General features: G+C 44.7%; 1 protein-coding gene across 5 annotated transcripts in view; it reads right to left on the reverse strand.

The window, feature by feature from the left end:
* The window catches only part of JADE3 (jade family PHD finger 3), a 68296-nt gene extending 61907 nt beyond the window's left edge, over window positions 1-6389 (reverse strand). For 2 of the 5 annotated variants that reach the window (XM_055802031.1, XM_055802029.1), the window contains exon 1: window positions 6127-6389. The gene's annotated coding sequence lies outside the window, so the exon portion shown is untranslated. Of the gene's footprint in view, window positions 1-5453; window positions 5563-5927; window positions 6041-6126 lie in introns of those variants that run through there. The other 3 variants (XM_055802032.1, XM_055802030.1, XM_027789876.2) reach the window with 3 other exon arrangements.
* Between the last annotated feature and the right edge of the window lie 6619 nt (window positions 6390-13008).

A 13008-nucleotide genomic window follows, 5' to 3' on the forward strand; every position in this document is an offset into this window, starting at 1 on the left:
ATTAGGCTGAAGTTGAAGAGTTGATAGAACTCCCCCAAACAAGGTTAATGCTACCGAAGTGTATCGAAGTGTAGCAACACTGACAACCAGTAACTTTTCCCTTGTCAGACCATTGGTCAGCAGTTCTTGAAAAAGCACAAAAACCTATTTTCTGTGCTTGAAATGAGCATTTCTCCTCCTTCCTATCAAACAACATTTAACAAGGTTTACATTGCACTGCAGAGTAATCACCTGTCATGACTATTTCAGTCAGTTACCTGCTGGGAAAAGAGCCTATTTGCATGAAAGCAGGAGCAGGCGTACAAGTTTGTTACTCTTCTTCCCTTGCAAGTACTAATAAAAGTGGGAGGTATTATACTCCTACCTCTTCTTCTGCTGAGGCTCCTCGTCACCAGGTAATTGCTGAGCCTACCATTTTCTTGTGCTTCTCCATAACTTGCTCACATACTGAGTACTTTAGCTCCACAAGGGTTTTGTTTGTTTGGGGTTTTTTTCCCCTCTTTAAACCCAAAACCTGGGTAGGACATAGCACTATTTCAAACGGTGAAAAAGTCCTCTCTCTACAGCCACTTTGCTATCAAAGCCTGCAAATTAACACTGGAAAAATATTAAAGAAATACAAGCATTTAACAGCAGAACTATAAAGATAATTAAAAACTGAAAGTAATCCCATAAGGGAAATATTTTTCCTCCTCTGACAGAATACACATTTCCCCTATACATTTTTATATCCTTCAAGATGTAAGATTTTTTTATGCAGCATCAGAAAGAAAATACTGCCATTTTAGTCTGCTATACTTACTATGTAGCGAAGTTTTAAGTATTTGTGCATTAAAAATAATAATGTTCTCAGTATCTTCATGCTCTTTAAAGCAAGCATTATTTAAAACTTGTCTGGTTTGTTAAACCAATACTCACAATTTTGAAGTAGCATGAATAAAATCTCCAAGTTTAGCTATGATTTTCAAGTGCTCGTGAACATTCACATTTCTGCCTAAACATAGCAGTGTAAACTAATAACCAAAATATCTTTAGCAAAAAACTTGTAGCATTTGTAGCAGATATGTCATTTATTTGCACATTTAAAGAATTTCAGTAATCCAGTATTACACGATAAACTATATATCACAATGAAAAGCTATTTAGCACACAGGCATGTCCTATGGAGGCATTTTTCTCCCGCTACCTGGTCACCTACCCAAAAGCATATTCCAAGACAAGAACCTGGGAATTTAAAACACTGCTTAGAAAACACTTCATAACACAGTTGCACAGAATTAACTACTTGCAATAAATGCTCCTGGTCAGTTTTCATTTGCACAGCCAGATAAGCAGGGTACCACCTCTCCCTTTGGAGGATCCCAGGCATCCCAGCATCTACTCACCCACTCCACAGCCCTAATCCTTGGAAGCTGTTGGACTTGCTGTGCATCAAACCACTTGTGCAGGCGTGAAATTGCTCTCTAGGACACGAACAAGAGCCTGAGACTTTCACCAGCAAAGGCTACCACATAGTCAGGAGCTTTTAGCAGGTATGACAGACCCCTAGAAAATGTTCAAGTAAGAATTTTTCAGAGCAAGCTGGGGAAAAGGGAAAAAGAAAAAGGGGCAGAGAGGAAGCCCTGGACAGTAGATTAGTGAAATAATACATAATTCCCTCAAGACCAGGTGACAAGCAGATTCATTTTAGCAACCAGCAAGGCAAGTATATAAACCTGTTTTTTAACATCTCCCCACAGCCCTAATTAAAACACAAGGAGGCATTAACGACACGATACGTTATGTTCAGCATTCAGTTCAATAAGCAAGAAACACAGCTCCGTAATCTAATGCTGTAACAGGTGTACTTTAATGAAGGAAAGCACTCCAAAGTTTTCAAAGTTTAACAAGCTAAGGCAAGCATCCCAGTATTTAATCCAGGAGAAAGTTACAACAAATAGCATCAGCAGTCACGAGCTTATACTCCCACCTTCTCCTGATCCTCTGAACAGAGCGACTTAACAAGTGCCAGCGGAGCCTCCACAGCCATGCTTGCAGCTCAGGGTCCCATCCATTTCTTTAAAGCCAAGTAAAGCTTGTATTATAGCTCTACAAATGCAGGAGCTTTCATTAGGCCCAAGATCACACGTCTCAGACTGCTCTAATCCCCAAATTCTTGGTCTCCTACACACTGAAATAAGATCTTAAATGCTGGAAAAGTTCAAATGCCACCTAGGGAAGTGACTTGGAAGTAAATAAATATGAAGGAGCCAAAGCCCAGGGAAACATGGAGGTGGTTGGATATTGCACAGACACCTCTCCACAGAAGTCAATAGCTGGGCTCGCACGTCACACTTAGAAAACTTCTTTGCCAGATACCATCTTACAGGTGAAGTAAGTCAAAGTATCACTACAAATAGTACCTATAGATACACTTTTTAGGAGTTCTGAACATCAGATGTGCAGCTGTAGAAGATTGTACAAAGAAAACTAATTTTAAAGTGACAGTGTAATTGATTGTTTAACATGGATAAATATAAATCACCTCTCCTGCTCTTTTTATTTTAAATAGCAGCATTAAGTTAAAATCAGCTGTGTGCTAAAATACAAAATTTCCTATCATTATCCCACTTTTCAGAGGTGCCATGAAGTCCTACAGATCTCCCACTCCTACCTGACCCAGCCTCTGCCAGCAAAAAACCTTCTAAGGCCCTGACATAACATTTTATTCATCAGCACTTCAAGATGCAAATAGCATCTGTTGGCTTCCATTACATAAATATCCCCAATAAGAGCTATTAACAACTTGTAAGTTTCCATTTTAAGTAAAGTATGTCAAAATTGCATTTATGTCTCCAATTACATGAAGCCTCAAGTGTTACAAGCACTTCAAATCTTCAGAAAAGAGAAATGCCACGTAACTTCAGTGGAAGGGTTCCCCTCTCCAGAAATTCCAAAGCCTCTGAGTCCCCTCAGCTGTAGCTCCTGCAAAAACTGTGGTAGTGGGGAGAGATTAAGCTGGCACGATCAAATGGCAAACTTTCCCTAAGTCCATTTCTGTCTGTAATGCCAGAAGTAATGCCAACCAAAGCAACACCACCACTGACCTAGACAAAACAGCAAGTTTTTGGTTATAAAATGCATCTAGACAGTAATACCCATGCTTAACAAAATACTAAGTTATAAATTTCAGTTGAATACAATGTTCTTTGTTATTAAATTGTCCTGTATTTTCTGAAGAGTGGGCATGTGCTACACTGTCAAACCCATTCAGTCAAGAGCCTACAAAACCACACGCCAATGTCTAAGGGAGACTTCTAGGAACTAAAGGAGAAAGACATATCACAGAAAGAGCAGTTTATATAACATTTTCATCCATGGATCATAGAAGACTCACTACAAAAACATGTACACATTCCTACTCTGGATATATCACAGGTCTCGCAGAACTAACCAAAAATGTACAGACACCACAGCATACTCCTTACCCTCTATGGCACAATAGTCAGAAACTGATTTTGAAAATTGAAATAAGCTACCTAAAGAGATCATAGGGAAAGATCATAAGGTTATCAACTTCAAACTCAAGGCAGATTACACAGGGTTTAACTTTACTTCTCACCCGCAGGTCTAACACATCCAGCTGTTTTCACCACAGCCTTGGACACCTGCTGTCACACCAGCCAAGAGTTCAGGTCAAGACACCTCACAGGCCAGCTGCAGCAAGCTCTTCAGGATAAACACTCTACAGCACTCAGCACGTGGTAGCTACTACAGTGACCATATGCATGTGTGCCTGCCTATGTGTACATATATAAAACTGTACAGGTAAAATTAATACTCAATTGTAGCCAAACAGCCTTTGTAAACTCTCCTCCATAAGCAAACCAGCCAGCTCTATGAAAACTACCTGTATTTTAAAAACAAAACCAAAAAGCCTACAACAATCTCAGGTATCCCAATAAATCCCTGATGCAAATTTCCTTATTTTTCTCCCATGGGGAAGAAGTCCACAAAACCACAGAGGAGGAAAAAGCTGAGTTTATTCTAACACTACACTGAGATCCTCTAGCCCAGGCTTTTACATTCACAGCGTATTTTCATGATTTTAACGAGATCCCAAATGAATATGCATCGTTGCCAATAAATGCCACTGCTTACGTTCCTGCATCAGCTCTCTAGCAAACCTTTGTAGGTACCTCGTACACGTACATAACACAAATAAAATAAACAACAAAACCCCCACAGTTGTGCTGACTGACCCAGCTCAGGGGAATTTTTCCTGCTGACAGAGGGAGGGAGGCTAGTTCTGTAAAAGGAACCTAGAAAGAGGAAACAGCACGTGAAGGACAGGTAATAGAGACAGCTCTTGTTATTTTGATGACTTTTACTGCATCTAAAGACCAGCTTTTGCAGCAGAGAGCTTTCTCCTGCTCCAGTTTGGCACCAAAAAAAGGGCATGTCATGTCTAGTCTGGAAAGAGGTCAGAAGTTCAGTTTAAAAAAACACCAACAAAACTTCAGATCCTGAAAGCACTAACTTGCTTTTAATTTGAAAAGGCACTTTCTTCACTAAAGTGACTTCAAATTACATTTTGTCCCTTCAGTAATGCAGGTGAAAGATTTTCTGACATCCTGCTAAGAACTCTGGTGGCAGGCTTGAAAGTTACGCTAACGTGCCTTCAACCAGGTTGCCCTTTCCTCTCTAAACCCACCAGTCTCTTGCATTTTCAGGTTAGCTCTAACCACTGCTAAGACATGGTCTCACTTTGCAGAGATTAGCAGGTGTGCTCGAGATGCTCTATACAACAGCCCACAAGCACCAACATGACGTAAAAAGCTGGCTGCAGACAAAACATTTTGCATGCACCAAGACAACATAGTTCTCTTAAATCATTCAGTTGTACTGCAAAGGCTCTTTCACGTTATCAGAGAGGCAAAATAGCTTTCAAGTTTCTAGTGTATTAATCACAACTGGATGCAGACTCCTGCATCCCCCTCTCCTGAACATGGAAAAAAAATCGGCTTTAAAGTACAGCGCTAATTTAGTGATGTTTTAATTAAAGTATGTAGCCACTCGTTATAACAATTTGTGAACAATAGCTGAACTCTTCAACTATAAATGCTCTTTGTAAAAGAGTTGTATTTACAAACCAGGAGAAAAAGCAGAATTTATTCTTCTCATCAGGATGTATTTTAAGGTGTCCCATACCCAATCCTCCTGCGAATCGCCACAGAATTATTTGCAACTGCTACTTTTGCTACATCCTTGGCCGTTAATCGCAGCAGTCGCCGGCCGGCCGGCCGGCCGTGAAACGAAGCCATGCCATTGCAGAAGGATGAGCGGCATTCCAGCAAACCCCGTGCAAGGGAGGAAGGTTTGATTTGGAGAACCGAAGTCGGGAGCTTCCCACCCCCGCCGGCACCGGGGACTCCGGGGCACCATCCGCGCCCGCTGCCCAGCGTAAAACTTACCGTGGCGCCGCGGCGGCCCGGCTGCGCTAGCGCTTCATTGTCAAACTCAGTTCTAGCAAGTTCCTCGACATACTGGCGGAGCGGTGCTCGGCGGCGGACGAGCGCCCGGCTGGCTGCCTGTCTGCCCGCCCGCCGCCCGGCCGCCACGCCCAGCCGCGCTCCGCAGGGCCCCGCCGGCTCGGGCACCGGCGGGTCGCTGCCTCTCCGGGCTGCGGCGAACAAAAGGGCGCAGCGCCGGGGGCCGCCGCCGCCGCCCAGCCCCTGCCGCCCCCCGCGGGCACAGCCCGGCCAGCGCGGGGGTGGAGCGGCGGAACCGCCGCAACTTTTCCCTCCGGACGCGGCCGGAGCCGCAGCGCCCACGCCGGACGAGCGGCCCGCCGCGGCGCCCGGGGGACGCTGCCCACCCGGCACAGCACGGCTCGGCCGCCACCCCCCGACCCGGCTCCGCGACCCCCTCCCCGGCGCCCCACGTACCCGCAGGACCCGCCGCCTCCCCCCGCTCGCCGCCGCTTCCTCCGCCCTCCTGCCCGGCCTTGGCGCCAAACACCGCCGCCGCCTCCCGCCCGCCGCAGGCCCGGCGCCTCCCCCGCGCACAGGCCCGAAGCGGCGGCCCCGGCGGCCCGGCGCCCGCCCCCCGCCCCGCCTCCATGCGGGCAGCCCGGGCCGCGCTCACCTCCCGCCGCCGGCGCCGCACGGCACGGCGCGCCGCCGCCTCCTCCCCTGCTCGCCGGCGTGGGCGGCTGCGGCCGTCAGGGCTGGCGCTGGTGCTCCCGCCGCGGCGGCGGCTGCTGGTGCTGCTGCTGCTCCTGCTGCGGCTGCTGCTGCCGTCCCGCGCCGGCGCGCATCGCCTCCGCCCGCCCGGGCCCGTGGCCGGCGGCGGCTCCCGCCCTGCGTGCCGGCTGCTCGGCGCGCCCGCAGCCAGGCCCCGGCCCCCCGCCCGCCCCGCTCCTCCTCCTCCTCCGGCGGCGGCGGCCGCACAAGAGCCCTATTGTATTATTGACACTGCTGGGCTCCAGGCCCCGCCTCTTCCCCTTCCCTTCCCTCCCTGCCCGCGCCGCGCCGGGCCTTCCTGCCAGCTGCGCCGGCGGAGCCCGCCCCCGCCCCGGCCGGCGGGCGGGAAAGGGCCTGGGGCGAAGGCCCCACTCCCAGCTCCTCAAGCGGGCGTCAGGGCTGAGGGGAGCGAACCGCGCCTGGAACCGGCTGGGAGCCGGCTCCCGCCGCACTCAAGCGTTACTTCTCCCTTCGAGGCGCCAAGCACAGACGCTGAGGCCGTGGCAGTGCCTGGCTCACCTCCGCGGAGCCATCAGCTACCGAGACCCAGCTCTGGGCTGGGCAACGGGCAACAGGAGCAGAGGGGGCTGAGCACCTCGCCACATCCTACCTGCCTTCCAGCAGCTTCCAAGGGTGCCATGTGCCCATCCCCACCTGGTCCAGCCCTAAACTGAGAACATTTTGTGCAAGTGGCCCAACTTGTAAAATGATGATCATAAAGTCTACCGTAGGGTGGCTTTAGCCAGCCATTTTTATAGCCACTCAGCCTGTAATGGAGTTCCTCATCCAAACATTTGACAGAAAGCACAGTAGACAGCAAAAATTTGGCAAACCTCCTTCATTATTAGGCCCCACGCCCACACACGTTTCCCATACTGCTATTAGCAAGTATCACTTGCATCAAATGCACTGCAAACCCCTTTTGCCTTCCTTACCAGAAGAACTGCTGCAGAGATTTATCTGGAGAATGCCCTTCGGCCACTGCAGCCCTGTTCTCCGTGCACACAGTAAGTGACGCAAGGGATGCACAGAAACTCGGCAGGGAAGGAAAACAAACCTGGGGTCTCAAATCTGGGATACAGCCCTTGTCTCTAGGCCAGGCACAGAGGAGAAACAGCAAGAATGTAATAAGCAGGAGTAACAAGGAAAAGAGCAGCAGCAAACATGGCAGTGATAGTTCAGCATGCCTCAGCTGCACTTTTACAGGGCTTCCGGACAACAGCCAAAAAATGAGGTGAAATGGATGGTAAGAAAGGAGGTACTGTTTCAGGCCAAATGTTCCGTCTAGCTCAACAGCCTCCCACCTGCTCTACCAAATCACAGGCCCCCCGCATCAAACTTCCTCCTGGCCCAAGTGGCCATACACAGTAAGATACTTCCCCCATGTGCTCCGCAAGCCTCCAACTGCTTCTTACTCAGATTTCCCAAGCAGGATGTGGCATGTCTGTTTAGTAACCCTCAACAGATCACTCCTCCAAGTACTTGTCCAAGTCAGCTTTCACTGAATCCATGTAGGCTTCTGGCTGTAAATCACTGCTGGCAAGGACTCCCACGAATCTACTACCTGCTGAAAAAAAAACCCAAAAAACCAACACACCCAAACAATCCCTTTTCTTTTGAATACCTGGTTAATATTCCTGCATGTAAGAAGTGTAGCTTTCTACAAATGCAGTTAGATGGCAACCAAACTGTGACGCTGACAAGTATAACTTCCTCATGCACCAATGATCACCGTATTTGCCTTCTGTTCATTAATGTATACTTGCCAGGAAAACACTCTGAGTAGCTTCAGAAAACCACAGTATCAAGTAAAATACCAAGAATGCTCCCACCACCACTTGTGGAATCCTCTGTATCAAACCGGGTGGAGTCCAGGCAGCAGGGCAGGCAATATCAATTCTAAGACAAGAGACCTGAAGTCCAAAATTAAGAGAATTCGGAGTGATAAAGCCAAGTCCATGCGCTATAGAAAAAGATCTGCTTTCTAGTCATAAAAAGAATTTAAAGTCCAATTCAGTTAAACAGAAACTATTTTCAAGTATCAATGTCTTCATTCAGGTTTTAAAACAACTTCTGTCTTTTCTGTGTCCATGAAACCTGCTTAGTTCTAGAGTGTGTGTATAATATAGTGTTTAAGGTATCTGTCATTCTGAAGGACAACGAAGAACGTATATTCACATCAGTGAAGGAAACATTCCTATGAGAAGTTTTCTGCCAGATTATGTATGCATTACTTCATCAGGAGCAGATGCAGCCCGACCTGGGAAAGGTGTTGTGCAGCTATTTCCCATGCCAGGAACCACATGCCCTCCCCCCTCCCCCACACTGGCTGTCCCATGTCAGGAGCAGACGATATCCAAACCTCTAGTTCTACAGTAAATGCACAGCTATACATGGTGAGCTCAGGGCCAAAAGATGACATAGGAAAACTGGTGGCAGAAAGTCCATGGGGCTGCTAATTTCAATAAATGCTTTTATGTGCAAATACATTTTTTGTTATCTCATCCTGTGTAACTTTGAGCAAACTATTTACCGTTTGATAAAGAACTTACACAGCATTTACATTTGCTATGCATTTCTGAGCAAGATGAATAAATAGGAAGCAGATTGTACACTGTTTTCTTCTTGAAGACATATGCAACAGTTTTCACATTTTCTCCAGAATGGATGAACTACAGATGCTCTTATGCACCTAGAGAATATAAGGAATTTACAAGGCCAGATGTTAACATGCTGATAAAATAAGAGCACAAACATGAAGTTCTCCCAAGGGAGGAATGCTCCGGAAACTAGAAGTATAAGAGATATGGTCAAGGTAAGATAATGTATACATGTATACCATACCCAAGTTGAACAAAGTCATTATTCAGCCTTAAAAAGGCTGCCTATAGTATATTAGGGTATTAAGAAAGTTACACTGAAGTAAAGTTTAACATCTGAGAAGTGGGGTCACGCAGAGTTTACATGGATTGGAGCCACAAAAGAAGCATCTCTAGTTGAAATACCTAGAAGTATTTAAGTGAATTTCAATAGAAAAGCATTTTTTCGACAAAATCTGCTACCTCTGATTTTGCCAGAGAATCAGATGCCAGAGAAGTAAAAAACAACAAACGCCGGAGTATCATGGAGGAGTAGTGGAGGGAATTAAGAAGTGGAAAGGCCTAAGAGGTTAATCCGTACTCCTTGCCTCCAAGCCTTTGCAGTGTTCCCAGCATGCATGTAGAAGCCTCCATGGGCAGCAATTCTAGTTGACTGATAGAAGCAATACACAGATACCCGAAGCCTTTCTTTGAAACTTGTAGATGCTGCATAAAACATACTTCATCAGCAGATCAGATACCATTGATGAAACCTTGATACAACATCCTTGAAGCCAGAGCAAGCATTGGCAGTTACTAGCAAGACAGAGAGAAAAGCTTAACTCCATTATTTTCCTTTCACAATGAACAAAATCATTGAAGTGTTACCATAAAGCACAAACACCCACCTGCAAAGAGAACACTAATTATCACGGTGGAGTAACTTTCATTCTTCTGTGGGGAACAAAAATGCAAAGCGGAATCTCATCTAAGGATGGCTAGCTGTCTTTAAACCCTCTTGTGACTGAAATGTTTCTGATACTATTAGATATAGCAGCAAAGAGCACTCAGAGCTTCAAAAGATTTGTCTTTAACACTGAATCCAACTCTTCAGCACCTGTTGGGGCAGCTATCAAAAGATGCCCTCAGGTCATAGTACAGCCCTTCCATTTCTTCTCCAGAACCCTTAAAAAAAAAAGCCCCTGAAGTGGTTTTTTGGTGGGACTTCAGAAATGGGGGGGAAGGTCTCGCGCCTCATAAAAAGATCAGCACGTTCAGACAAAAAAAAAAAAAGTAGTACTTCCACAATCATGAAGCATTTACTCTCTTTAGAGCAAAATGTGCCAACTTCACTTCCCAGGATCTGACAAGTTCAAAGTTTTGTGCTTAGGGAGATCTTTGATTCATCTTTCTCCTCCTAAGACAGTAACACAGAACGGAGAGGACTGCCAGCAGCTTTCAAAACCTATCAGTATTACGGCTCTGTGCCTTAAATGCATGCAAGTAAGTACCTAACAAAAAAGAATCAAAGAATACATCTTACACTTATATTAGTGAGGAAACAAATTGTGTATCTTGCCTAAGAGTTTGAAAGTTACCTGCCTCTATAGTGCTGTACATGCAGTTTGGGGGAAATCTCACCTACAGCAGTCGCCATCCATACAAGTAGGGGGAAGGCTGCTGCTCCCTTCAGTGCTCAGAAATCACACGGCAATGGTCACACCACCCTTCCCCACACCTCCAAAACTTTGTTTCGGTTTTTTTGGACACACAAATTTAATGGATCAAACCGCAAAAAAAACTTTTCAATTTTTCTTCACTATGACAAGGACAAAAGGTAACTAAAAATGAAACTGGAGATTCTCACATGACTATGAACTAGGACTTCATCACCATGATACTTGTGATAAAATGAAGTTGGACAAGCAAAGATATACATACCACTATCATCGAGACACAGAGTCCTTTGAGCTCCCAGTACTGGCAGAGGTGCCTACCCTTCAATGTATCCTCATCATTTGGGTAGAATCTATAATAGCACATTGCTTTTAGCCTTTGCAGTTTGGAAACCTAAGACAAACACTCATTTAAACATTGTTCAAGAGCCTCTTAACCTCACCGTAATTTCATCTCTATCAACTTTACCTGATGCTTTTAAGGACAAACTTTCCATAGCAGTTTTAACAGAAGGATATAAGGGAAATCCACATGTATTTGGAAGGTCTCTTAGACCCTTGACAACACTGGCAATTTTAAAGCCTTGTGCAACTATGAAGAGGATGACTTGTACTTGACAGAAGCTAGTCACATTGCTTAATACATTCTGGGAAGGTATTCAGATACTCCAGCCATGAAATTGTACATAGCTAGGGATTATCACTAGATACATGAAAAAGTAAAGGGTTGAGCAGTTGCACATTTTCCTCTGTGTACTCAGAGATCTTTAGAGCTTTTTTAAAAGCTTCTCTCACTTCCCCCTCCTTTTCTTCTCTCTTATTCAGAACCACTGATAACTACATATGCATCAGGAAGACTGCATGACCACAAACATTACCAACAAGAATTCTACGGCAACGAGACATTCCAAAGAGATGAATGCAGTAAAAAGGCATTCTTCTATCAAACTGGACAAGACGTCTGGCCTGTTAATACACTGTGACTCCTAACCATCCAGTGAAACCTTCCGTACATCCTGCTTTTACCAGGTTTGAAGCTCACAAAGTTTTCCTGTAAGTAGCTGGTTGTGTGAGAGACAGAGCTCAGACAGACAGCTTTAAGAGAAACTTCCAGGCTGGCAATACAGCAAGTTATTATTTTTCAGAAATTGTTATCCTCAGCAAATGGATATAGCTTGTACTGTGAGCTCTGCAATGTTCAGGGAATGGGGTGGACCACCACAGAGCTGCCTTCCAGCATGTACTGCAGCAAGAATGCAGTACTACAGCACACAATAAAGTGCTGCAGCCCACTTGCACCATCCCACTCAAATCCATGCGTGCTAGAGACAATACTTGTGAACCGCACTTATTCATAGGTTTTTAATGCTATTGGATTTGAATTTATATGTTTTAGATTGGGTTTAAACATGCCTTGGGAGAGCTGTTTCTGTAGACCTCTAAAGACTTGTGTCACCCTTACGGATTAAGGCAGCTTACTTATTAATTCAAAAAAGAAATGGCACAAAGGTCCAAAGGAGTCAACAAGGAACTTGATAGCAAAAATCCTACAGTTTAGGAACTACTCAGACAGGCACCTGGGCTGCTGTGAGGTCTTAAAAGATTCATGTCATAGTGGCTTTTACTAAATCTTTAAGAAAAAAGCCTGGGGAATCAACACCTAGAAGATATTATCAGCAATACTAATTTAAATATGCACCAAATGCTGAATGCTTTATAAATAAAGCCTAAATTTTTAAAAGCCAGCATTTAAGAGAAGATATACAGCTACAGAGTTCTCGCTCACACTTGAGTCATTAAAACTCATTTTTGCCCCTATTAGAATGACTGAAGCACATATTCTCTAATAAAAAGCTTCAGGTTGCTTTTCAGAATTAAAAAAAATAACAAAATCTGTCCCGGTTATGTAAATGCAGCCTGGTATGTGGATTACTTTTAAATCCATGCATTTTATGCATGACTATTAGATACAAAAAAAGAAAGTGGGTAAGTTCCTAGCAATTGGGGCACAGATACAAAGCTTCTGCATGTTAGTATTTGAGGATGCGACTGGTGAAAATTGTGGAAATACTTAAGGGCAGCTTTGCTGTGACTTAGATACTACAAAAAAAAAAAAAAGATTACTAGGCTACTCAGATCCAACTAGGGTACAAGATTTCTTTTTTAAACAGTAAAATTGTACAATAATAGCTAACTGTAAACCAAAAGCTTTAGTTCTTTAAGGCTTCACAAGTTAACTCAAAAGAAAATTATATGGATACAGTACGTCATGTCCTTAGCAAACATTTACACTTCATGAAAGTTACCCCCTACACCATGTTTAGTTGGAAGATTTTCATTTCTGGCCAGTTTAAAGCTGAGTTTGGAAATTTATTAAATATATACCTGTTTTCAGGAGGTTTTGCCTGTTTTCAGATGTTTAACGGGATATACAAATAAATTGCTTTCTAAATGAACAATTTATTAGTATAACCACCACAATCTTGTTTTTGCTGTAAGCACATCACTAGCATGCATCTAGTACCTAAA

The sequence above is a fragment of the Falco peregrinus genome, chromosome 4 (assembly GCF_023634155.1).
Source record: "Falco peregrinus isolate bFalPer1 chromosome 4, bFalPer1.pri, whole genome shotgun sequence".
NCBI lineage: Eukaryota > Metazoa > Chordata > Aves > Falconiformes > Falconidae > Falco > Falco peregrinus.